Here is a 17,792-nt window from a genome sequence, read left to right as displayed (position 1 = left end):
AAGTAAAAAATTTTGTAGACGAAAGAAACATTCGTCCGCGTGACAGGAAACATTTCCAGAGAAGTGCTCATCGCCTCGTTGCCGTTCGAGCGTTCGTATCGAAAATGTTTAGTAGAACGTGAACAATCTATACGCGAACAGATTATTCATAGCTCGATTAATCACAAGTTCATTTGATTCGCTAATTGGTTGACGAGTTGGAGGCACGTGCTGGTGAACGACGTGTTAAATAAAATTTTAATCATTCGTTATACTGACGACTCGACGACAATTTGTGAGAGTGGATTCCCGTCCGGAACAGCGCATCATAAACACGTACGATAATACGAACAACGTTGAGAACATGCGATCTGTCAATGAGCCAGATGTGCTCGAAACTTTTCAGCGCGCAATCATTCCGGGTGACGGACAAAGAGGGAAAAACGTGAGTAAAAAATAAAAAGTATGCAAAGGGTTTCAATGTTCGTTTATGTAGCAAAATGCTGCACGGGGAAAACACATTTGTCCGTGAAACTAGCCTGGAATATTTCCCGATTTTATTATCAGCTTCGTTTCGATAACGAGGAACGGATGACAATTTATAAAACGGGGCGAATATTCGATAACTTTGTTCCTTCCTGGCCAACGAAACAGCGGAAATTGTCCGTCTCTCGTTTTTGTATATATCACCATAAAAATCTTTTTGATTATTTTTCTGATGACGAGGATTTCGAAATTCTGAGTAAAAATGTAATTTGGAGAAAAACGATCTTCACTGCGCGGAGTTGCTGCTCTCGCAGTTGAGACTTCCTCTGTAGAATAAGTCTGTTATAGCAAGTATCGGCGTTGTTCAGTCAATATTGTGGTCATCTGCAAAAGACGTAAAACCCGCTACAAACATGAATGCGAATTCCGTTTTTCCTCTTTTTTCTATTCCTCTCTGGGACTGGACAATAGAACGTACAGTGGATTGGAAACCTTTTATATTCATTTGAAAAAATAGAATATGGGAATGTTAAATAACTGGGAATGTCCTGAGCAGGCCCTTCAGAGCCAGCAACACGACGAAGGGAAAAATTAATAAATAATCGTGTAGCTTAATGCGATGTGAAGAGAAACGCAGGACAAATATATTGAAGAAAAACGTATTGTGCTGAGAAGAAGTATGGAGGCACGAAATGAGCATGTAAAAAGCTTCGTAAAAAATTCATGGAACGTAACTCATCGTCAAGCCTGGAACACAAAGACCACGTACAAAATATGAGGCTGTGCCTTTTTGCTCTTCCATTGTTTCCACAAGCCTAAATTCGTAGCTTCTTTATGGCAACTCTTTTGAATACGCTAATTAAAATTTAATGTCATATCCAAACATGCAACATTTTTACCCCAATATTAAATCTTTACTCGTGATTACCTTCAATGTCAATGTAAAAACGTAATAAAAGAATTCTTGATACTTTATGAGTTCAAAATGAATATGCATGACATTCTATATTGTTTTTATACTGATGTACACGAACAATACACTCGATGGATCCATTATTCTTTTTCCAAATTGAGGAAAAAATGTGGTTGAAATACTTGAAAAAAAAAATCAATTTAACTAGAATATTTAGTCCCATACGTACGAGAAAATATTTATTAAATTTCACAAAATATTTAGATAATGATTCGATAACGACGTGGATTAACGAAATTGAAGATTGTGTGACGATATTTGGGTTACTCTAACGTCATATTTTGTTGCTACGAAAATAATTGTATATTGAATCTCCGTAGATTTTGCTCTGGTAAGAAAATCTTCAGTCTAATTAACAAAATGATATAAAATATACTGAACTTTTCTTTCCAGGTAGACATTTGTATAGACCATTGATTTGGTTCGCCATCGATAAGCTTTGGTTAAGCTACACGAAGAAAAAACCTGACTGTCAAAATTATTTGTTATTTTCCACAAGTCATGTTGGCTAATATAATAATACATTTCGATATAAATGAGAATATAATGAATTAAGTAGAAATAAGCAAATGTTTCGAATTATTCGAACAAAATCACATAAACAATAATTTAGTGATTCGGATAAACGAACTTATTTATCGCAAGCGCATGTTTGTTAGAAGCAACAAGAATGTCAACTAAAGACACTTAGTTGTTAAAACGTTTTTTTTTTTCTCAGTGCAAGGTTTTCCCGAAAAAATTGGCATTTTTAATGACATTAGTAGATTTACTCGAGACTGTGATCTCTTAGCTTTACATCCGAAATAGCAGCTTCGTCATGATAGTGCAATGTGGGATATCAGGGTGAAGTAATTACGAGGAATCGTTTCTGTACGAAGCACTTTGGTCAAACAAGTTTATTGGGATTAGGAGACATCAGAAGCTGATGCATGTAGTACCCATACTGTGAAGGATCAATGTGGGTGGCGGTCGGTCAAATCCTGTAGGTTTGTCAATATAGACAGTGATCGGTGACACTGTCGCGTGCTGTCCTCGTCCTGGATTATCGTGGGTCGTATTCAATGGAGTATAATACTTAGGGATGGTGGATTATGTACAGAATGGATGCGAATGTAATTTTTGTCGAAATAGCGAGCTGGAAGAAGGTCGCGTTTCTTTCATCACGAAATACAAGGGACTGAAGTCCTTGGGAATAAAAATTTTGCGTTGGGAAAAGGAGTCGTGGTAGCCACGAAGTTCTTTTTTTAATAACGAACCCCAGCATTGGGGTGGAGATAGAATTTTTTTCGCCTGACGAAAACTTTTTAAAATTTTTTCCAAAATTTGCTTACTTTCTACAGAGATTTTATCGACGAAAATTCACCAAGTACGAGTTCACCACGAAGCATCCTTCTCGCCTGTGAAAAACGAGGGGAAGCGTGTAAATGAGCCTTCGCATACGAGCAACATTTTATGCTAAAGAGATAATGGGAGTCGCTCCAACCTTGGCACAGAGTTCGCGCTAGGAAAATTATATCGTAGCGGTTTAGCGTTAAGGCGAGAGGCTGTAAGGCTTATGTCGCATTACAGAAGAGCAAATTTATTCTGCTAATCACATCTTATAGTTGGGCAACGAATCAAAAGTATGTTTGCTAGCGTTACGTGGATTGATGAAATTAACACGTGAGGAAATTGAATTCTTGTTGCTTTTACTCAGCAAAATGTGGAATTTTATCTAAAACGGATATTCTTTTGAGCGGAGAATTATTACTATTTTATTTTGATAAAATTTACATTCCCTTTGATGAAAAATCACTCAAACTCGACAATGTTCCACGCTCGAAATATGGCGATTTAACAATTCGAACTTTTCTATGGAGTTAAATATCGACATGTTTCGTTACAGCACGACGAAGCTTTAATAACCTTTACGAATATTCGGAACCGGTGAAACCAAGAAGAAAGACACACTCTGCCAGAAATTGGCCAAGCTAATGTCGATATAATTGGAGCTTGGGGGCTCGAGTTTTCATCAGTTTTATACGCTGAGAGAAGTTTGAAAAGCCAAAATTGTTGACACAGGATTATAGGGCCAGGTATCCAGCCACGTAATGATGTACAGCTTTGTATAACGTTTTGTGTACAGAGTGTCCCACTCAAAGAGCAGTTATAGGAATAATGTCAAGAAGTTGGTAAACACGAGTCGTTTGGTTCTGAGAGTGAAAGAGTTTCGACTTTGATCTAATGCAGTCACAAAAGAAAGTTTAAATATCCATAGAAACCGTTTATCAATCATTGCACGTGCGATGAAGTTTATTTGAAGAACTTTGCGTTGTTGTGACGTTTTAAAAATCCCTGAAATTGAACGATCTAATAATCAGTAACTAAGAATGAAAGGAGAATGAATGGATTCAGTTTATGGAAAGCAACTTCGACGTGATGGAACAACATGCACAGAAGTAAACTAGTTTCCCTGTCCCCTGACTTATTCAAAACTTGTCTCAAAGTTGCCTCATTAACGACAGAATTTTGTCCTATTACGTGAAAATAAGATTAGAATGTCGTCTCGAGCTTGTGCGTTCCATCAAAACATTTTCCTCCAAAAACCAAAGACTGGACGTTTCTCCAATGACACTATGGTGTGGCGAAAGGCCTTATCGCCATCGTGAGTAGCAAGACTGAAACTTCGAGCCCATTCCAAATGAATTTTCAATTAACTTTTCAATATTTTCCCATTCGCGTGTTGGATTATATTCATTTTAACAAAAATAAACGTAACAAGAGACAACGATCCTTGGCAGCGTGTAACGGTTGAACGGTTCACTGTGTGTACACAAGAAACTCAATACCATATAACCGCATGATTCAATTAGTCGTATATTCCTTAGTTATTACGGCAACGTTAAGTACCTACTTAAACAAGACGTAATAAGAACCAAGTTCGGGAACAGGCACACGACTAACGATATCACAGGAATAATTTTCGACATTCCGCTCCGTTCAATGTTATCGTATCTTGCATTTTCATTTTGTATTTTTAAAAATTTTCTTCCAAGTCCACATCGTGAAGTTTTATTATTGAATAAAGAATTGAGAAAAAGCGTAAATATAACTTTGTGCTTTTAGGGTCGAAGGCTTTTCTCGAATAATATTTGCCCATCCATTTTTTATTATCCCTTGTTCTGTCAACGGTTAGGAAAAAAAAGGTTGCATAATCGAGTTTATGCTGCATACGTTTTGACGTGTCACGTCATCAAAGTGAACTGTAAATGTCTTCGAAGCTTTTTCATGCATACATAGAATTCGTTGGGCTAACGTATTCGGAGCTCTGTCCGACGGCATTACAGTACGCAGCATCCCGTGTAGCCAAACATTTACATAAAAATGTGCAGTGTAGGGCTTACTCTCAGGGGGATCGGAAGAACCGAACCAACAATAGGAATGCATTCTCCTTTCTCGTTCTCTCTCTCTCCGCAGCCCCTTCACCGAATTGTCGATTCAAGGTGGATGTTTTCCTAAAAGCTTCGCGTCAATACCGATCCTACATAACTCGAATCCTTTATCGATAATACTCTCGAACATTCGAAATATCAGGTCTGATAGTCCGAGTACAATAAAGTACACTGTTAAAACCCTCGAAAAATAAGGTTATCGGAAATGCTTTGAGATGTTCGAGTATTTTTAAAATGAATGAAATAACACAAAGAATTATTATTTTTTCATCTTTTCGTCTTATAAAGCGAACCAATGCCAAGTGGATCGTCATCTCTGAAGATAATAGGAAATTACATTCTTCCGTGAAATATTTCTTACTCAATTATTTGCTGGAATTTTGATGTTTTTTTTTTTTTTATACTCTGACAATAATTTTGTAAAACGGAAGTGATAGAAAAATTGAAGGGAGATAAAAATAGGAGAAAAAATGTTTGAATATAAAATACTCGGACGAACCGCAGCTCTGATTCGTCTCCGAAATCTTTTATCGTGCTTATGTTTATCTGATGAAATGTTTGTCTGAAAGCGAGAAGACAAATTTTTAGAGGATGTGCAAACCGTGTTGAACAACTACAATATACGCCGGGGTGTACTACCGGAAATGACTAGCCTCGGTTCCCGAAGTCGAATGACTTCTCGGTGCGCTGTCTCTCTCATTCTCTCTTTGCCCTCCCCCGTTCTCGCTTTTCCTCTCGAGATTGGAGACGATCGATCGTGTACAAGTTGAACGATACGCTTGGGAAATCCCGAGATTTACAAGAATAGCTCGAAAATTATGTAATTTATTCATTCACTTATTCACGATGCTGGCGGATAAATAGCTGTGAAAAGATGCGAAAGGAGGATCTTCCCCAGATAGATTTTCACCAACAAAGCTCATTTGCAAGTGGCACAGTCACCGCGAAAACAGATTTTGTAGTTTGTCAAGTTACCGTGGAAGCTGAAACTTGTGCGTCGCATAAATGCACGCTACACGCAAAATTAGACAGTAATAAATAGCAGGGAATTTCCGGGTCGAACTTCCTTGTGATTCCCTACGCGAGATGTTCGTTTATCCACGAAAATAATGTCAAAATCATTATTTCGTTAAGTTAAGCTGCGATCAAAAGCTCCATTCCAAATAAATCATTTGCCCAGTTGACAGGACATAGCAAAGTGTATAAGAGTGGATACACTGATGAGTTTGAGTCCAAACAACAAAGTTACACACGTTTAATCTTTCCAAAATTCCTTTTGAGAAACTGGATAACATTCTCGGCTGAATGACGAACGAAAGCACGTGAACTCGCTGACGTATCTGTGCACTCGAAACGTTGCTCGTTGCCAGTGGAATTATTTCAAATGAATTACATATTTTCCGAAAAAAGAGAACTTCCACGTTTTCGGACTATGAAACCTGCGTGGAGCCCTGGAAAGCAAAATTTTCTGCAAAATTTTTGCAGTCCTGAAGAAAAAACTTCCAAGTTGCAGATACCTCAGCGTACTGTTAGGGCGAGTGAATAAAAATAACGCCTGCTTTGAGCTCTGGTTTTCATGGAAATTGGATGGAAGATTCTCAGTAAAAAAGATAAGCAAAGAGGCGACTAACTTCGAGTTGACTAACACGGTGCTCGTGCTTTTCATTTATTCTTGTGCAAACGTTTTCCATCGCGCAGGAAAATTAGAAAACACCCTGAGGACCGACCTGCGCACGTGTGACTGTAGGAAGAAAACATCGGTTCGTGAAAATCTCATCACCTCGAGCCTTGACACATCTCAGTTATCTCGCTTCTCCTGAGATCGTCCTCGCGTGTTTAAACCCTCGGTATATTGGCTCGAATCTTTTTCGAGCTTTTATTTTTCAGTCCCGGAACAGCTTTTGAAAAGCATCTTGGTTCAGGCGCTGGAATTTCTTTCTCTCCTCCGCCCTCCCTCCCTTTGTTCGCTTTGCCGGAGCGTCGGTTTTTATACCCGAGAGAGGGAAATACGAAAAAAAGCACAAAGTTGCCCGTAGTTACACGAGGATTATATAGCATCAATGGCACAGTAAGCAGGGTGATAAAAAGCAAAGAATCTCGAGATGGAGAATCGTGCTGAGAATGTGAGTAGAATGCGGACTCGAATGAATAACCCGCTGAAGTGTACTTGTACTCTTTGTCATTTTTTATCCACTTTTTTCTCTGTTCGCTAGTTCTTTTCCATTTCTCCTCTCCCATCCTCTCGTTCTCTCATTCTTACTCTCTTCAAATTATTTTTCACTGCACACACTATTGTCCTTGACAAACAACGGGATACTTCCTTGCAAATTTTGGACATGAAAAAACGAGGAAAAGTCCGATCACGCGCGCAATACACGATACGATTGCCTTTGTCGCTGTTACATCCGTGGCAATACTTTCCTAGTTTCTTCAGTTTCGAGTTATCCTTCGATTTATTCGGAGCGTGAAGTATTTTGGTGTTTACATGCAAAATTCTGTGTATCTCTTGAGTTCTGTATGAAAGTTTTATAAATAAATGTACACGAAAAAAAGAAAACTTATCTTTTATTGTCGTTTGTAATAGTCGCTTTGAAATCCTGCTCGTTTCATCGGACCTCTTCTTTCGATCGATCTAAATTTTCTAAATTCGATCTAAACTAAATTCAACGACCTGCCTCGACTCGCGAAAACTTGGAGGGGGAATCTTGGGAGCGGAGAAATATTTTGCTCGAATTATATACGTTGAAATTTGGAGACAGTTGTTACATCATGATCAGTAACCCCTGACCTAACGAAAAACCTATTAGATACAAAGTAAGAAAAATGTAGTACGCAGAAAAATAAGTCTCCCATTTTGGAAAAAACAAATATCATATCAGCGCATAAAAATTATCAAGGCAAGGCAAAAGTGGCCGCCTAACGTGACTCACCCAGCGCAACACGGATAGACTCACACAACTTCACTGAGAAACGCGCAACACGGATACTCACACAACTTTACTGAGAAACGCGCAACACGGATACTCACACAGCTTCACTGAGAAACGCGCAACACGGATACTCACACAACTTCACTGAGAAACGCGCAACACGGATAGCCTCACACAACTTCACTGAGAGTCACGCGCCAGAAAAGACATAAAACTGTTGTTCAGTTCATGTGCAAGAAGGCCACGAGTACCCCTTCCTTTCATTATCTGCAAATCATTGGCTATGGGAAAATAGGTCACATGCGCGACCCAGGACTTCCAAAGCTCATCCCTCAAGACGCAAAACTCACGTCATGTTTTGCGCCACCAATCAGAAGAAAAGAAGTAGATGGGGGAAACCCTATAAAAACGGGGGGCAAGTGCCCAGAAGGCAGTGAAGCAGCGCAGCAAGGAAGCACAGATAAAAAGAAAGATCCAATTAGTCTTTGTTACCACGCCCGCGAATAAATTAAAGAAAAGGACTTAGTCAGAATTTCTCATCGGCTCTTATCCAAAGTTGAACTTAGAAAATTTTCGAAAAGTAAGCTCACTCAATATCTCAGACTCAACCAAAGCGGAAATTTCAATTAAAATTACAATAAATATAATTATAAATATTGTAACCTATCTCGGAGCGAGCATTTGTAACTGCTCGAAACCTACGACGACGCTTCGACCCGGACCATTGTAAAGCAAATATAAGAGGGAACAACCAGTACCTTCCAATAAAGAGTAACATCGATTAACCCACCAAGGAAAAACCCTGTGAGTATACTTTTATTCCAACAAACCACATCGTCACCCCCCAGAGGGTTCATCACCTGCATGCCATCGGGGTCTAAATCAACCTAACTCGCAAAAAGGAAATATCATTCTTGCTCTCCCATACTCAATCGACGTGGCTCTCGTCCCTGGGTAAAGGACTTGAGTGTCTTGACCCGAAAGAAGAGTCAATACCGTGTTGCATATACCCCCTGCCAATTCAAAATCTTCTACGGGGACGTAACACAATATAAAAATTTGGTGTCAGAAGTGGGATTTTAACGCAGTTGATATGGGAAAAATAGAATGACTCAAAGAACTCCTCTAAAAAAATCACTGGAAACTAATGTAATAGAGTCCGACATAGAAGCTGGAAGTGATAACGAAGAGAATAGTAACAAAAAAGAGATTGAACAAACAGGAAACACTCCTGATAAGGCATCAGAATCTTTCGGTGCAGCAAATTTACCAAGCTCAAGTGCTAGTAATCTCCTAAATTATTTTGACAACGACCAAAATCCTCTTGATGACGAACAAAATCTTCTAGACGCACTAAAAATCGCTCGCAGCACTATCCGTTCCTTCGAAGAACGAGTAGAACAATTAAATTTACAACTGAGACAAGCAATTCAAGATTTAAACTCTAACATGGCTAATATTCCTGTTTCAATCAAATATGCTCTTGAAGCCGTTCCAATTTTTGACGGGCACAATATTCCATTGGCTCATTTTATCGAAGGATGTGAAGAGGCACAACAAATGATAACCGAAGATGCACGACCCAATCTTGCACGCGTTCTTCGTAATAAATTAAGAGGTGAAGCTAGACGCGCAGTTCACGGAGTAGAACTCGATACAATGGCTAAATTCACCACCTTTTTAAAAACCCTATATGCTCCAGCAAAAACGGTTAATCAACTCCTTGGAGAACTCGGTCGAATTTTTCAAAACGAAAACGAAACCGCCTTGTCGTACGCAAATCGCACTAAAGAACTAGGAAATAAAATTCATGAAGCATATAAAACAAAATTGGGATTAGAATTAAATGCAGAGATGATAGCGAATCTAAACGAAGATTTAACGGAATGTTTCATTCGTGGTTTAAAAAGTGAACTGGAAACGAGAATTAAAAAGGGACAAAATTTTGAAAATACCATGAAAGAAGCAGTTGAACTCGAACGACAGTTACAAGCAAAAGATGCATTACGGAATTTTAGGATGACAAGATCCTCTAACTATTCGAAACCACAGTACCAATCAAGAGAGCGTATTCATCATATTCAGTCAAATATACCCATATGCCAATTGTGCTCACAAAAGGGACACGTCGCTAATCAATGTGCGGTATTCAAAAATCGAGAGCAATCCAACTTTACCAACGACTATCAAAAACGTTTTTCATCGCAAAACAGAAATTTTAATAATGACCAGAGCCGTAATCCTTATCAAAGAAATTTCATGCAACCTAATACAAATTACAAGTCGAACGATAAACCACCAGATAATTCTAAAATTGAACCAATTAATCCACTCAGGACATTTGATAATAAACAAATAAATAATTCGGGATACAGTCCGTCAATTTTCTGCCGATATTGTAAAACTCCGGGACATCTAATTGAACAATGTCGAAAAAGAGAATACGTGAACGCCCATAAAAATCAAACACCGTTCCTTCAAAATACAAATGAAAGAAGCTTTTATCCGACGCAAAATGCTCAAAAACCCAATCTACGCAGTGAAAACGAACCGTTAAGAACTTCATTTGTTCGAAGCATAAAACACGTAGAAACAAGTGAAGACCCAGCATGACTACAACGAGTAGCCGTCGTACTCCTAAATCGCACAAGTAACGTGCCAGTGATATCCGTTGAATCTCAAGATCTTGTGGGACCAACTTTATTAATGATAGACACGGGATCCGCATTAAATTTGATCAAAAAACGTCAAATAGCACCAGAAGTTGAAATCGACAAAAGTGATATCGTTAAAATCAGTGGAATTACGAAAAATTACGTCAATACGTTGGGAAGAGTAGAAATCCGAATTTTAAATTCAATAATCACTTTTCACTTAGTAGCGGATGATTTCCCTATCGAGGACAATGGTTTAATCGGGACTGAATTTTTTAACACTCAACACGCTGATGTTTCTTACTCCGAGAAATGTCTGAAATGGAAGAAACATAAAATCCCATTTGTTAAACTCGAAACCATAATTATTCCCGCACGAAGTAGAAAAATGTTCTACGTACGCGTGGCTAATTCAGAAGTAAAGGAGGGATACTTGCCTAAACTAAATATATCAGACGGTATATATTTAGGAAATGCGTTGGTAACTAATAACGAGGGGAAAGCACATTTATACCTAATCAACACCACGGAAGAAGAAATCGAAGTCGCAATACCCGTCTTAAAACTACAGCCGTATGAGCTCTTATCTCCCCCTTTGGAACGACAAATGAGGGAAAAAATTGATTCGTATCCGTCGGGAGATGAATCAATGCGCAACGCTAATAAACTTCAACAGCTACTACATCATGATAAGCACAAATCTGAACCTCAAGAAGGGTTATCAAATTCAACACGAATTCTTTCAATCAACACACGAATTCTCGACGAGAATCGTTCTACTATTTCAAATAAATCTACTACCTCATGTGAAGGTCGAGCACAGCAAATACTAAATCTATTACGTCTAAATGATCTGAATACGGAAGAACGGGAAAGTATTATCAGTCATATAGAAGAATATCAAGATCGCTATTACCTGCCAGGGGAAAAACTAATGGCTACAAATGCCATTCAACATCGCATTCCGACGGTAAATGATGTACCAATAACGACTCGACAATATCGTTATCCACCCGTCTTAAAAGAAGAAATTAATCGCCAAGTCAAGGAATTATTAGATGGAGGAATAATAGAACCATCTCAATCCCCGTACAATTCACCTGTATGGATTGTACCCAAGAAAGCAGATTCAAAAGGAAATAAACGATGGCGCATGGTTTTGGATTATCGCGCCCTGAACGAAAAAACAATCACAGATGCATATCCATTACCACTCATTAACGAAATACTAGATCAATTGGGAGGAGCAATGTATTTCTCAACCTTTGATCTCGCTTCTGGATTCCATCAAATTCAGATGCATTCAGAAGATCAACATAAAACCGCTTTTTCAACACCCTATGGTCACTATGAATTCGCCAGAATGCCATTTGGACTCAAAAATGCACCCGCAACATTTCAACGTCTCATGAATCAAGTTTTGACGGGAATACAGGGGTCTGATGCATTCGTATATCTAGATGATATAGTAATATACGCTTCAACACTAGAAGAACACGAGTTAAAAATTGAACGATTAATGAAACGATTGCGAGCTGCGCAACTAAAACTCCAACCGGATAAGTGTGAATTTCTACGACCCGAAGTAGTGTACTTGGGACATATAATCAGTAAAGATGGAGTACGACCTGACCCATCAAAATTAATTGCGGTCAAAGCATTTCCACAACCTAAAAATGTGAAAAACGTACGACAATTTCTTGGACTTGCTGGATATTACAGAAGGTTTATAAAAAACTTTGCTCAAATTGCGAAACCACTTACCACATTATTGAAAAAGGATGGCTCCTTCGGATGGGATGAGCCCCATCAAACAGCTTTTGAGACTTTGCGAGAATTACTCATTAAAGAACCAGTTTTACAATATCCTGACTTTACTCAACAATTCATCGTAACTACAGATGCTTCAGGATATGCAGTAGGAGGAATACTTAGTCAAGGAAAATTGGGAAAGGATCGACCTATAGCATACACCTCACGCATGCTCAATGATGCTGAGCAAAAATACAGCACTTATGAGAAAGAAGCTGTCGCTATCCTACATGCGGTCACCCAATTTCGACCCTATCTATACGGTAGACTCTTTAAACTCGTAACGGATCATAAACCATTGGTTTGGTTACACACTTCAAAAGACCCTACATCGCGTTTGACCCGTTGGCGCTTACGATTAGAAGAGTATGATTATGAAGTCGTATATAAGGCCGGAAAAACAAATATCAATGCTGACGCTTTATCACGAAACCCATACGTCGCTAAAGATCAAGTGCAACGAATTCATCCCATACATCGAGAGAAAGGTCAAGTTTCCGATACGGAAAAATCTCAGGGAGACACTGATGATTCTCCAATAGCTACAAGATTAAGAAGTAGAAGAGCTGAAAAGGGAAACAAAGTAGAAGAAACTATTGCTCAACCAGGAAAAAGCGATGAACAACCAATAGCCAGAAGACTAAGAAGTGCAAAAGACAGCATCGGATCAAAAATCGCGGAACCAGTTAAGAGAGCTGCAAAACGAGTATTTAAACAATTAAAAAGTAAACCGACCAAAGGACAAGAAAACGAGCAAGAAGAAATAGTAAATGACGAGCAAGCTGAAACAGAAGAACCATCGAAAAATGTAATATACGAAGAAGACATGATTTTGTCAGGTGACGAATCCGATGAATACTATTTTGATCAAATCAACGAACCTGTGGAATCAAGCTCCGACAACGATACAGAAGATGAAGATATTCAAGAAGAGGTATTACCTGTTCCCGCAGAAGGAAAAGGATTACCGGTAGAAATAGGAGAACAATTATTCATGAGAAAGGACAATTACCTATATTTTATCTCGGAATCAGGGGAGCCTCGCGACGATGGATCGACAGGACTCTTCGAGCGACGAGCATTACCAAAATTTCCAAAAGCGAAATTAGGCGAAATCAAAATACAAAAAAGTAATTCAAAATTTCATGTAGCAATCATAATTGAAGGTAAAAATGGAGAAACATTAGATCAACGTTCAATGTTAGAAGTCTGTGGAAAAATTGGGAAAGATTTGAAGAAATTACGACTTTCTACAATCAGTATGGCTAAAACAAAAGAAATTAATGGCACTAGCTGGGAAAAAGTGATTAAATTTATCCATAAAGGTATGGAACATCTTTCAACTAAACTGACAATTTGTCGAGGAGACGTAAAATATCCGAACAAAGATATTCGTGAAGAAATAATGGAAGAAGCTCATAATTCTGCAATAGGAGGACACAAAGGAGTAACTAAAACATATAACCGAATTCGCCAACGATATTATTGGGAAAATATGAAAGAAGACGTGCAACAATTTATAAATCGATGTTTAAAATGTCATTTAAAGAAATTAGTGCGCATAAAAACCAAACAACCAATGATAATTACAGATACACCTGACTCCGCATTCGACAAAATAGCTATGGATATAGTGGGACCTTTACCTACAACAAGAAAAGGACGTGAATACATATTAACTATCCAAGATTTACTCACGAAATTTTGTCTTGCAATACCTTTGAGAAAAGCTACAGCTATCAATATCGCTGATGCATTAATCAAAAATTTCATTTGCATTTTCGGATCACCCAAGGTAATACTAACAGATCAAGGAGCAAACTTTTTGAGTAACCTAATGAAAGAAGTGGCAAAGAAATTTAAAATAAAACAATGTCGAACAACCGCATATCATCCTCAATCTAATGGGTCCTTGGAAAGATCGCATCACTCATTGGTGGAATATTTAAAACAATTCATTAATAAAGACAATGAATGGGACGAATGGCTTGAATTAGCAACATTTTCATATAACACTAGCGTTCATGAAGGAACAAAACACACTCCATACGAGTTAGTATTCGGAAAATTTGCCCGACAACCATCATTTAACCAAGAACCTGGAGAAGAACAACGAACTTACGGAGATTATTTAACTGAACTTGCTACCAGACTACATAACGTTCAAAGAATCGCAAAAGAAAATTTAATTATAGCTAAGGAACGATCAAAAAAATATTACGACCGAAAATCAAAACCGCAAGAATTTAATCTAGGAGATGCGGTATTTCTACAAAAAGGGCAGAAACAAGGAAAATTTGGAGATCATTACACTGGACCACACGAGGTTATCGAAGTTAAAAGAGATGGAAATATAAAAATTAAAGTGGGAAAAGAAACTCGAATTATACACCCGAACAGACTACGCTTATCTCCTATAGACTTAAGTGATAGCAGCAGTGATGAATAGAATCGCTTCCTACTAAAGCATCATCAACGTTCATAACAGCAATTTTATATGCCAGGTCTACAATAAGTACAGCCAATGAGCAAGCATAAGGAATATGATCATAAAATACCATATATATATAATTTTCACAGCCACATGTGGAAGGCGGAAACGAATGTTTGACGTCACAAACTACGACTTGTGAAGATATTTATCCATGCCCGTTAATGGCTTCGGAACCAGATGCAATTGATGAAGACCTCAATAGGGCTTTAGAATGGTTAGATGCCGAAGAATTAAATCTTAAAGAAATTAACCCTACAAAACCACATAATCAACCACCAACAGAAAGTTCAGTTCAACCTAGTGCAACGGACGCTCGATCCTCCAGAGAAAAAAAATGATGAAGACATGGCACAAAAAGGAAAAGAAGATCTCACTCTCCGAGCCTTGATGACCAGAGAAATTCGTAGACAATGGTACGATGAAATGAAGTACTGGAATCAAGGGGGGGCTCTAACCCGACCATACAAATGCGCAAACTGTTGGAAAAGATATACCCGCAGACGTGATGTTAAGAGACATATCACTTGTCAAATCACAAAGGAACGACTTGAGGGTAAACAGGTGCATGTAAAAGGATCCAGAAAGAAAAGATTGAACCTTATACGAAATTACAAGAATTTAAAAACTGCAATAGACGCTTTATCTGGAGATGCGACGACCAAATAAGACACCGCGCTACGCTGGAAAAAAAAAAAAGGGGAACCACGAAAATTATTGCGCTCAATCTACTCATTCCACACCGACGAGTAACAATGCAAATCATCAATGGCGCAACATGTTTACGATTCCACATTTACCATACAGGGACCAACTGAGCGCACAACCAATCCCGCGAGAGATTCTTAACGAATACAGGAAGAAAAAAAATTTGAATCTTGCACAAAAATACAAGGGAAAAACTGCGATATGCGCTTTAATACGACGCCTTAATAACTCGCAACAATATACATAATTAGAAAGAATATATTATCTTCTTTCTCTTCCAAGTTTTTTTTCCTATCTTACATTTGCCACATCGTCATACCACTGAGGCCCCAGGTTGAGCCCATAGGTGATCCCAGGACACATCTTCAACCAGCCCCGGAAATGGACTCATGGAAAATAAACGCCGCAGCCCTAGAAGGTCACCAGGCATGTGCTCAAGCGACCAAGCATCAAAATCTTTACTGATAGCATCTTCGCGCCACAGCTTCAACACTGACAGACGACAGATAGCTCGTCGTCTCCATACTTCGTGTAGCCGCTTCATAAAAGGAACGGCCCATACATTTTCAACCGGACCAGCATAATCATCACGAGTTATTCTCTGGAACAACAGAATAGTGGATAAGTTACGCAAAAATAATTAAAAGAATAACATATATATATAATATTTAAGGTTAAAGAAACTATAATACCATATAGATGAAATCCGCATCTTCACAATACGCAATATTGGCATCAGGATTCGCCATAGTCCAGATACGTTTATTTGGCATATTTGTTAGTAATCTAAAAAGGGGAAAATACGTTTAGAAAGGAAAAGAGTACAGAGACAAGGTAGAAATGAGGAGAGACACGAAGTAAGCCTTCGAAGAAAAGGAATCACGAAAATTTAAACGATACTAACATTCGAATAATTATTCATGATACACACCTACATAAATATACTTATTATAAAATATTCATAAGGAAAGTATAAGAGAGAAATCACAAACACTTACCGAAAGGAAGAATTCACCAAATCACACTAAAACACAGTCTGAGAGATCATATGTTTAACCAAGTGCTTATATACTAAACGAAACGAGCCAGATAAATCAAGAAACGGAGAAATTTTTACAAAAACAAAAACAGAGTCAAAAACACATGCGGACATGTGTGGGCATTGCTACGCATATGCCCTATCTTAAGGGGGGAGGTGTTACATCATGATCAGTAACCCCTGACCTAACGAAAAACCTATTAGATACAAAGTAAGAAAAATGTAGTACGCAGAAAAATAAGTCTCCCATTTTGGAAAAAACAAATATCATATCAGCGCATAAAAATTATCAAGGCAAGGCAAAAGTGGCCGCCTAACGTGACTCACCCAGCGCAACACGGATAGACTCACACAACTTCACTGAGAAACGCGCAACACGGATACTCACACAACTTTACTGAGAAACGCGCAACACGGATACTCACACAGCTTCACTGAGAAACGCGCAACACGGATACTCACACAACTTCACTGAGAAACGCGCAACACGGATAGCCTCACACAACTTCACTGAGAGTCACGCGCCAGAAAAGACATAAAACTGTTGTTCAGTTCATGTGCAAGAAGGCCACGAGTACCCCTTCCTTTCATTATCTGCAAATCATTGGCTATGGGAAAATAGGTCACATGCGCGACCCAGGACTTCCAAAGCTCATCCCTCAAGACGCAAAACTCACGTCATGTTTTGCGCCACCAATCAGAAGAAAAGAAGTAGATGGGGGAAACCCTATAAAAACGGGGGGCAAGTGCCCAGAAGGCAGTGAAGCAGCGCAGCAAGGAAGCACAGATAAAAAGAAAGATCCAATTAGTCTTTGTTACCACGCCCGCGAATAAATTAAAGAAAAGGACTTAGTCAGAATTTCTCATCGGCTCTTATCCAAAGTTGAACTTAGAAAATTTTCGAAAAGTAAGCTCACTCAATATCTCAGACTCAACCAAAGCGGAAATTTCAATTAAAATTACAATAAATATAATTATAAATATTGTAACCTATCTCGGAGCGAGCATTTGTAACTGCTCGAAACCTACGACGACGCTTCGACCCGGACCATTGTAAAGCAAATATAAGAGGGAACAACCAGTACCTTCCAATAAAGAGTAACATCGATTAACCCACCAAGGAAAAACCCTGTGAGTACACTTTTATTCCAACAAACCACATCGTCACCCCCCAGAGGGTTCATCACCTGCATGCCATCGGGGTCTAAATCAACCTAACTCGCAAAAAGGAAATATCATTCTTGCTCTCCCATACTCAATCGACGTGGCTCTCGTCCCTGGGTAAAGGA

The 17,792-nt window shown here is 38.6% G+C and overlaps 1 protein-coding gene across 5 annotated transcripts in view; it reads right to left on the bottom strand.

Annotated features, from left to right (window-relative positions):
- LOC122417289 (atrial natriuretic peptide receptor 1-like) overlaps window positions 1-17,792 on the bottom strand; it is a 116,203-nt gene that overhangs the window by 44,344 nt on the left and 54,067 nt on the right. The gene's annotated exons all lie outside the window — the stretch shown is intronic.

Source organism: Venturia canescens, chromosome 1 (genome assembly GCF_019457755.1).
Source record: "Venturia canescens isolate UGA chromosome 1, ASM1945775v1, whole genome shotgun sequence".
Classification (NCBI taxonomy): Eukaryota; Metazoa; Arthropoda; class Insecta; order Hymenoptera; family Ichneumonidae; genus Venturia; species Venturia canescens.
The sequence above is the reverse complement of the archived record's forward strand: the minus strand, read 5'-3'. Positions and strand labels throughout refer to the sequence as shown.